Source organism: Macaca thibetana, chromosome 16, assembly GCF_024542745.1.
Source record: "Macaca thibetana thibetana isolate TM-01 chromosome 16, ASM2454274v1, whole genome shotgun sequence".
NCBI lineage: Eukaryota > Metazoa > Chordata > Mammalia > Primates > Cercopithecidae > Macaca > Macaca thibetana.
The window spans coordinates 44,867,593-44,877,610 of NC_065593.1; the positions used below are offsets into that span (position 1 = coordinate 44,867,593).

A 10,018-nucleotide genomic window follows, 5' to 3' on the forward strand; every position below is an offset into this window, starting at 1 on the left:
TATCTTTAAAATGATGGTGAAATAAAGACTTTTTCACATGCACAAAGAATGAGAGACTTCGCCATCAGTCGACCTACACTATAAGAATGTTAAAGAGGCTAGACCTGGTGGCTCACTCCTGTAATCCCAGCACTTTGGGAGGCCAAGGCGGGTAGATCACTTGAGGTCAGGAGTTCTAGACCAGCCTGCCCAACATGGTGAAACCCCATCTCTACTAAAACACAAAAATTAGCCAGGCATGGTAGCAGGCGCCTGTAATACCAACTACTAGGGAGGCTGAGGCAGGAGAATTGCTTGAACCTGGGAGGCGGAGGTTGCAGTGGGCCAATATCACGTTACTGCATTCCAGCCTGGGGTGCAGAGTGAGACTCTGTCTCAAAAACAAAAACAAAAACAAAAAAAGTTAAAGAAAGTTTTTTCAGGCAGAGGGAACATGATACCAGATGGAAACTTGGAGCTACACAAAGGAATAAATAGAACAAGAAATGAAAAATATGTGAGTAAATGTAAAATATATTTTTTTCATTTAAAATTTTGTTTAAAAGATCATCGACTACCTAAAGAAAAAAGAATAACCACTTATTATGGGGTTTATAACATATGTAGAAATAAAATGTATGATAACAATACCACGAAGCATGGGGGCAAAAAGAAAATACGCTAGTTTAAGCTTCTAACTTTTACATGATGTGATATAAGGTTATTTGGAGGAAAACTGATAAACTAAAGATGCATATTGTAAACCTTAGAGCAGGGATTGGCAAACTTCCTGTAAAGGGCCAGATAGTAAATATGTCAGGTGTTGAAGGCCATACAATCTCTTTTGCAACTAATTAACTCTGCTGTTTTATCAAGAAAGCAGCTGTAGACAATATTCAAATGAGTGAGCATGGTTGTGTTCCAATAAAACTTTATTTGTGGACTCTGAACTTTGAATTTTATGCCATTTTCATGTATCCCCAAAATATTACTCTTTTGAATCATTTCAACTTAAAAGAATTTTTTTTTTTAGACAGAGCCTTGCTCTGTTGCCCAGGCTGGAGTGCAGTGCTACAATCTCAGCTCACTGCAACCTCCGCCTCCCAGCTTCAAGTGATTTTCATGCTTTAGCCTGCCGAGTAGCTGGGACAAAGGTGTGCACCCCCATACCTGGCTAATTTTTGTATTTTTAGTAGAGACACGGTTTCACCATGTTGGCCAGGATGGTCTCAAACTCCTGGCCTCAAGGGATCCGCCTGCCTTGGCCTCCCAGAGTGCTGGGATTACAGGCGTGAGCCACTGTGTCCCTGCCCATTTCAACTTTTAAAAAAGGTAAAGCATTTTAGGAAGCCAAGGTGAAAGGACTGCTTGAAGACAAGAGTCTGAGGCTGCGGCGAGTTATGATGGCTCTTCAGCACTTCACTCAGAGTGAGAGAGTAAGACTTTGTCTCAAAAACAGACAGAGATTCTTTTGCGTATTCATGGTCATGTGTAAGATGTGCCTCCCTCCAACCTTGTTACCATGTGGATGTCAGCACTTTACCCATTTGATGATCTGACGTGAGGGAAAAAAAGTAAAAAGTAGGCCGGGAGCGGTGGCTCATGTCTGTAATCCCAGCAGTTTGGGAGGCTGAGGCAGGTGGATCACCTGAGGTCAGGAGTTCGAGACCAGCTTGGCCAAAATGGCGAAACCCTGTCTCTACAAAAAATACTGAAAAATTAGCCAGGCATGGTGGCGGGTGCCTGTCATCCTAGCTACTCGGGAGGCTGAGGCAGGAGAATTGCTTGAACCCTGGGGGATGGAGGTTGCAGTAGGCCGAGATCGTGCCACTTCACTCCAGCCTGGGCAACAAGAGTGAAACTCTGTCTCAAAAAAAAAAGCAAAAATTATTCTTTTTTTTAGAGATGGAGTGTTGCTGTGTCGCCAGGCTGGAGTGCAGTGGTGTGATCTTGGCTTACTGCAACCTCTGCCTCCTGGGTTCAACCGATTCTCCTGCCTCAGCCTCCCGAGTAGCTGGGACTACAGGCACGAGCCACCATGCCCGGCTAAATTTTGTATTTTTAGTAGAGACAGAGCTTCACCATGTTGGCCAGGCTGGTCTCGATCTTTTGACCTCATGATCCACCTGCCTCAGCAGGTGCTGGGATTACAGGCGTGAGACACCCTGCCTGGCCATAAAACCTATTCTTAACAAATCTCTCAGCCAGAAGAATTTCAAATAATTTACATAGATAGTCTGCCCTCAACCTGTGGAGCATAACTCCCCACTCCTTAAATGTGAGCTGGCATAAAGACTTCCTTCCAAAGATTACAGTGTGGAAAGGGAGAAAAATGAGTAAATTTAGAGAAACCTGGCAAATGCTAACCTCAGCTGGGTGATCAAAGTCAATATCAATAATGATAAGTCAGGCCGGGCACAGAAGTTGCAGTGAGCCGAGATCGCACCACTGGGCAACCTCTGCCTCCCAGGTTCAAGTGATTCCTCTGCCTCAGCCTCCTGAGTAGCTGGGACTACAGTCCAACTCCACCACGCCCAGCTGATTTTGTATTTTTAGTGAAGACAGAGTTTCATCATGTTGGCCAGGCTGGTCCTAAACTACTGACCTCAAGTAATCCACCGCCTTGGCTTCCCAAAGTGCTGGGAGTACAGGTGTGAGCCACTGTGCCCGGCCTGATGGTATGTATTCTTGACCTGATGTGATGAAAACGACACTTTTACCTTTGTAGTCTTCCTTTGTAAAACCGATAACCCCAGTTTAACCATGAGAAAAACATTAGGTAAATCCCAATAGAGGGACATTCTATAAAATGCCTGACCAATACTCCTCAAAACCATCAAGGTCATTAAAAAAAGGATAGTCTGAGAAACTGTCACAGGCTTGAGGAGCCAGAGGAGATATGATGACTAAATAAATGTGATATCTTGGATGGGATCCTGGGTCAGAAAATGGACATTAGGTTAAAACTAAGGCAATCTCCCAAGTGTCCACTCATTGACAGATGAGGGGGTAAACAAAATGTGTGATATCCATACAACGGAACGTTATCCAGTGTTAAGAAGGCGCCTGGGCACGGGGATTCAGGACTGTAATCCCAGCACTTTGGAAGGCTGAGGTGGGCGGATCACTTGAGGCCAGGAGTTTGAGACTAGCCTGGCCAACATGATGAAACACCATCTCTACTAAAAATACAAAAATTAGCCAGGCACTGTGGTGGGCACCTGTAATCTCAGCTACTCAGGAGGCTGAGGAAGGAGAATCGTTTGAACCCAGGAGGCAGAGGTTGCAAATAAGCTGAGATCACGGCACTGCACTTCAGCCTGGGTGACAGAGTGAGATCCCATCTCAAAAAGCAAACAAAGTACTAAGAAAATTTGAATAGAGTATGAACTTTAGTTAATAATAAGGTATCACTGATCCATTAATTGTAACTAACGTACTGTGCTAATAATAAGGAAAACTGGATACAAGATGTATGAAAATGCTGTACTGTGTTCATAATTTTCTGTATATCTAAAACTGTTCTAAAAATAAAGTTTATAACTAAAAAAACCCAACATTCATAGCTCATGGGGCATAAAAAACAGGTCACGGGGCATATGCTTACTACTGCCTTAGAACAAGTACTAACAAATTTTAAAGCAATATAGGTAATTAGACATTAGTAGAGATAAAATAAATATTTTAAAATATTCAGTTAATTCAAAAGAAGGCAGGAAAATAGGAAAAAGAAATAAAGTATATATGGGGAGAATAGAAAACAAATAACAAGATGGTAGATTTGAGCCCAATGATGTTGACACAATTACATCAGAAGTAAATAATCTACATATTCTAAAACCTAATTATCAAACTGGATAAAATAAAACAAAGAACAAGACTCAACTTTATGCTATCTTTAATATGTAAGATTGGCACCTAATAATTTCAGAGAAATGATGGAAACCAGGAGACAATTAAATGATGTATTTGAAGGCCAGGCATGGTGCCTCATGCCTGTAATCCCAGACTTTGGGAGGCCAAGGTGGGAGGATCACATGAGGCCAAGAGTTTGAGACCAGCCTGGCCAACATGGTGAAACTTCAACTCTGCTAAAAATACAAAAATTAGCCAGGCATGGTGGCGGGCACCTGTAATCCCAGCTACTTGGGAGCCTGAGGCACAAGAATTGCTTGAACCCGGGAGGTGGAGGTTGCAGTGAGCCAAGATCACACCACCGCACTCCAGCCGGTGACAGAGTAAGATTCAGTCTCAAAAAAAAATTCATATATTTGAAATGCTGTAAAATAACTGGCAAACTAGACAAGTGAAAATATTCTCTAAAAGATGAAGAGGCTGGGCATGGTGCCATGTACCTGTAGTTCTAGCTACTTCGGAGGCTGAGGCAGGAGGACTACTTGAGCCCAGGAGTTTGAAGCCAGCTTGGACAACATAGTGAGACTCTGTTAAGAAGGAGAAGGAGAAGAAGATTCCATTCTGACATGTAAGAAGCTTGGAAGTAAGTTGTTACTCTGCCAACAAGCAAAAAGCTGAACCAACTGAAAAAATCAACAGCTTCCTCTTGGATTCATCACAGGGCAAGCTGCTGTACTCAACACTGGAGAAGAAGACAGGTGGATATGGAGAATCACAATTTACCACAGCAGAAGAAACCCATGAGCAAAAATATCCCTGGGAACCAGACCTGAACTGTAACTGATGAATTGTTGGAGGCTTAATGTGAACAAGTCTGAGAGTTAAAAATTCTAGGTGGAGGTCAGGTGTGGTGGCTCACCCCTGTAATCCCAGCAGATTGGGAGGCTGAGCTGGGTGGATCACCTGAGGCCAGAAGTTCGAGACCAGCCTGGCCAACATGGTGAAACCCCATTTCTACTAAAAAAAACCACAAAAATTAACTGAGTGTGGTGGCACATGTCTGTAATCCCAGCTACTCAGGAGGCTGAGGCATGAGAATCGCTTGAACCCAGGAGGCAGAGGTTGCAATGAGCCAAGATTGCACTACTGCACTCCAGCCTGGGTGACAGAGCGAGACTCCATCTCAAAGAAAAAAAAAAATTCCAGGGGGACCTAGTTACAGGAGGGACCCCCCCAACACACACACACTTTTGTGAGTTTTACTTACCTCCAGGAGGTTAACCAGGTTCTCATATGAAATATGCCAGAGCATTCTGTTCAGCTTCACAAGGCCTGCCCTCAAGAGGAACTATTTTACCAGAGCCTAAAGTATTGTTTTGTTTTGTTTTGTTTTGTTTTCAGAGCCTACAATTTCACAGGCTCTTTGAAAGATTGAGACAATCATAGGTTTGGAGAGCACTTCCCCTCTCCCACACTTTACCAACACATTACTAAAGAAACTGCAGTTTCTTTTGTTCAGCACATCAATCATGTCTCGCTATCAAAAAAAAAAAAAAAATTATGAGACATACATACTAAAGGACAATAGAAGGTAATTTGAAAGGACAGAGCAAGCATGAGAGCCAGGCTCAAATATGGCTGGGATGTTAGAATCATCAGGCCAGGAATTTAAAAATAACTATGATTAATGCTAAGTGGGGGCGGGCACGGTAGCTCACGCTTGTAATCCCAGCACTTTGGGAGGCAGAGGCAGGTGGATCACCTGAGGTCAGGAGTTTGAGACCAGCCTGCCCAACACAGTGAAACCCCTGTCTCTACTAAAAATACAAAAATTAGCTGGGCGTGGTGGTGGGTACCTGTAATCCCAGCTACTTGGGAGGCTAAGCCAGGAGAATTGCTTGAACCTGGGAGGCAGAGGTTGCAGTGAGCTGATGAGATTGTGCCACTGCACTCCAGCCTGGGCGACAGAGCTAGACTCTGGTCTCAAAAATATATATATATATATGCGCTAAGGGTGCTAATGGATAAAGCGTACAGCATGCAAGGCCAGATGGATAATGTAGACAGAGAGATGGGAATTCTAAGAAAGAACCAGAAGAAAATGTTAGAGATCAAAAACACCATAACAGAAACGGTGAATGCCTTTGATGGGCTCGTCAGTAGGCTGGACACAGCTGAGGAGAGAATCTCTGAGCTTGAGAATATGTCAACAGAAACCCCCCAAAACAGAAGAGAAAACACTCTTCTTTCTGAAGACTGAAAACACACACACACATGCACGTGCGCGCACACACACACACACCACACGCGCACAAAAAGCCCATAACAGAATATCCAAGAACTGTGGGACAATTGCAAAGGGTGTAACATACACATAATGGGAATACCACAAGGAGAAGCAATAAAGGAACAGAAGAAATATTTGAAGCCACAATGACTGAGAATTTCCCAACTTAAAGTCAGACACCAATCTACAGATCTGGGAAGAATTTGAGAATACGAGGCAGGATAAAAGAAAAAAAAAATTACATCTAGGCATATCCTAGGCAAGCTGCAGAAAATCAAAGATAAATGCAAAATCTTGAGAGAAACCAGAGGAAAAAAAACAACTTCCTCATAGAGGAGCAAAGATAACAATTACATCTGGCATCTCCTCAAAAACCACGTAAGCAAGAACAGAGTGGAGTAAAATAGAATCATGCACTGCATAAAGATATTTCGGTCAATGATGGACCACATACAATCGTACGGTGGTCCCATAAGATTATCACACCATACCTTCACTGTAGGTATTCTACATTGAGATATGTTTAGATACACAAACACTTGCATTGTGTTACAGTCACCTACAGCATTCAGTATGATAACATGCTGTACGGGTTCGTAGCCCAGGAGCAACAGGCTATCTCACACAGCCTGGGTGTATAGTAGGCTCTGTTATTTAGCTCTGTGTAAGTTCCCTCTATGATGTTTGCACAACGATGAAATCACCCAATGATGCATTTCTTCAAATTATCCCTGTTGCTAAGTGATGCATGATTGTATTTAAAAAGTGTTGTGAGAGGAAAAGCCACCTACCTGGAATTCTGGGACCTGTGAAATTATCCTTCAAAAGTGAAGAAAAAATAAAATGCAAAACTATATATCTTCAATTCACAGAAGATAACACGGGAGAAAGCCTAGATGACCTTGGGATTACTTTTTAGATAAAACACCGAAGCCTTGATTCATGGACGAAAAGATTGATAAGAGGGACTTAATTAAAATGAAAAACTTCTGCTCTGCAAAAGACACTGTTAAGAGAATGAGAAGACAATCGACAGACGGGGAGAAAATATTTGCAAAAGACACATTTGATAAACGACTTATCCAAAATACACAAAGAACTCTTAACACACAACCATAAGAAAACAAACAATCCAATTAAAAAATGGGCAAAAGATCTAAACACACACTTCACCAAGAAGACATACAGATGGCAATTATATATAAGAAAAGATGCTTAACATCATATGTCATTAGGGAATTACAAATTAAAACAACAATGAGATACCACTACATACATATTAGGATGGCCCAAATCCAAAACACTCACAAGACCAAATGTTGGCAAGGATATGGAACAGGAACTTTCATTTGTTGCTGATGGGAATGCAAAATGGTACAGCGACTTTGAAAGACAGTTTGGCGGTTTCTTACAAAACTAAAGGCATTCTTATCATGCAATCTAGCAATTTTGTCCCTTGGTATTTATCCAAATGAGTTTAAAACTTATGTCTACACAGAACTCAAAAAAAAAAAAAAAAAAACTTATGTCTACACAGAAAAAACCTGCACATGAATGTTTATAGCAGCTTTATTTGTGATTGCCAAAACGTGGAAGCAATTAGGATGTTTTTCTGTAGGTGAATGGATAAATAAACTGCAGTGCATTCATACAATGGAATGTTATTCAGTGCTAAAGAGAGATGAGCTATCAGGCCGTGAAAAGACATGAAGGAAACTTAAATGCATATTTCTAGATGAAAGAAGCCAATCTGGAAAAGCTACCTACTGTATGATTCCAACTACATGGCATTCTGGCAAAGGCAAAACTTTGAGGATAGTAAAAGATCAGTGGTTGCCAGGGGTGGAGAGAGAGAAGGATGAACAGGCAGAGCACAGAGGATTTTTAGGGCAGTGACACTATTCTGTATGATGCTACAATGGTGGATTATATCATATACATTTGTCCAAACTCAGAATACTCAACACCAAGAGTGAACCCTAATGTAAACTATGGTCTTTGGGTGATAATAATGTATCAATGTAAGTTCATCTGTTGCAACAAATGTACCTTTTTTTTTTTTTTTTTTTCCAAAGACAGAGTTTCGCTCTTGTTGCCCAGGCTGGAGTGCAACGGCACCATCTCAGCTTGCTGCCACCTCCGTCTCCTGGGTTCAAGTTATTCTCCTGCCTCAGCCTCCCAAGTAGCTGGGATTATGGGCATGCACCACTACGCCCAGCTAATTTTTGTATTATTAGTAGAGATGGGGTTTCACCACATTGGCCAGGCTGGTCTTGAACTCCCGACCTCAGGTGATCCACACACCTCAGCCTCCCAAAGTTCTGGAATTACAGGTGTGAGCCACTGCTCCCGGCCCAAATGTACTATTTTGATAGTAGCAGAGACTATGTGGGGACAAGGGGTTTATGGAAATCTCTATGCCTTCTGCTTAGTTTTTTTTTAAAAAAACAATAAGTTTATTTAAACAACAAGACACTTGAAGGGAAAACTATCGAGGATTCCTTTTTTCTTTTTTAGAGTAATTTCTCCCTACTTAAAGATAGATTGCCCTACATGTAACAGCTATGTACAAAAAAGTTATAAAATTGTCCTTGGCTTTATAATGACAAATGAAAAACATTAAAATTCTCCAACTGAACAAGGTATGCAAGGATTTTTATGTGTGTGTGTGGTTTTTTTTGTTTGTTGTTGTTGTTGTTAAAACAGTGAGAGCAAAATAACTTACTGGAATATAAAGGTAGAAGTTGAATGAACATGCAACTAATGGAGAAAGGGGATATTTTCACAGAATCCGTATTTTTCCCCATCCCGTCTCCACTTGATGCCAATCAAAACATACCATTGGCTGTTCAGTTTTTTAAAATGCAGCACGCTTGTGCACATATATCAGTTACTTTATGTACATAAAGGAATGGGGAAGGGGGAATCAAAGAATAGAGAAAACTGTATTGTAATAGTCAGGATTCGGTGGAACCAAATTGCAATTTTCTAATTCAGAATGTAATCTTGTAATCTTGGTCTTTAAAGAACTGAGTGCTGGAGTAAAGAAGCAGATTCGGGCCGGGTGCGGTGGCTCACGCCTGTAATCCCAGCACTTTGGGAGGCCGAGGTAGGTGGATCACGAGGTCAGTAGTTCGAGACCAGCCTGGACTACATGATGAAACCCCTTCTCTACTAAAAATACAAAAAAATTAGCTGGGCGTGGTGGCACACGCCTGTAATCCCAGCGACTTGGGAGGCTGAGGCAGGAGAATTGCTTGAAACTGGAAGGTGGAGGTTGCAGTAAGCCGAGATTGCGCCACTGCACTCTAGCCTGAGCAATAAGAGCAAAACTCCATCAAAAAAAAAAAAAGCAGTTTCCCTTCTCAGTAGATACCTCCCGTCTGCTGCTGGAACACATCAACTGTATCTTCAGCCTCCAGTTCCAACTGTGCAGGTGTGTCTGTTTCATTGATTGGTTGCCCGTCAGATCAGAATCTGATCTGCCTCATTGACAAACCCTGTCGTTCACAATAGGCTTTTATTAGTTTACTGAGTGGTATATGCCTCTTAATCTTAAGAGGCATATACCACTTCACCACAGAACCATCCTGCCCCACCACCTTCAAATTAATATAATCATTTGTTCTCAGTCTTGACTCCTTCCTCGGGCTTTTCATCGGCCATGGCGAGCGCCGGAGTGTCCTCAGCTGCTGCTTCACAAAAGAGGTACCAGATCCTCACCAAATGAGCACACAAGCAGCACCAGGAGGGGCAGAAGAACCCTTCTGCTCAGTTTTGCTGTGAATCTATCCAGTGTACATCCTACAGGCAATTGAGATATTATGACACTATAATGACTCTGTGCTAATAAATTAGAAATTTTGGATAAAGTGGTCAACATTTTTGAAAAACACA

General features: G+C 42.0%; 2 pseudogenes; one reads left to right on the top strand and one right to left on the bottom strand.

The window, feature by feature from the left end:
• The first annotated feature begins 1,444 nt into the window (after positions 1-1,444).
• LOC126940078 (uncharacterized) lies at positions 1,445-1,532 on the top strand (annotated as a pseudogene).
• A 7,954-nt stretch (positions 1,533-9,486) lies between these two features.
• On the bottom strand, positions 9,487-9,787 carry LOC126938779 (small ubiquitin-related modifier 2-like; annotated as a pseudogene).
• Positions 9,788-10,018: the final 231 nt, after the last annotated feature.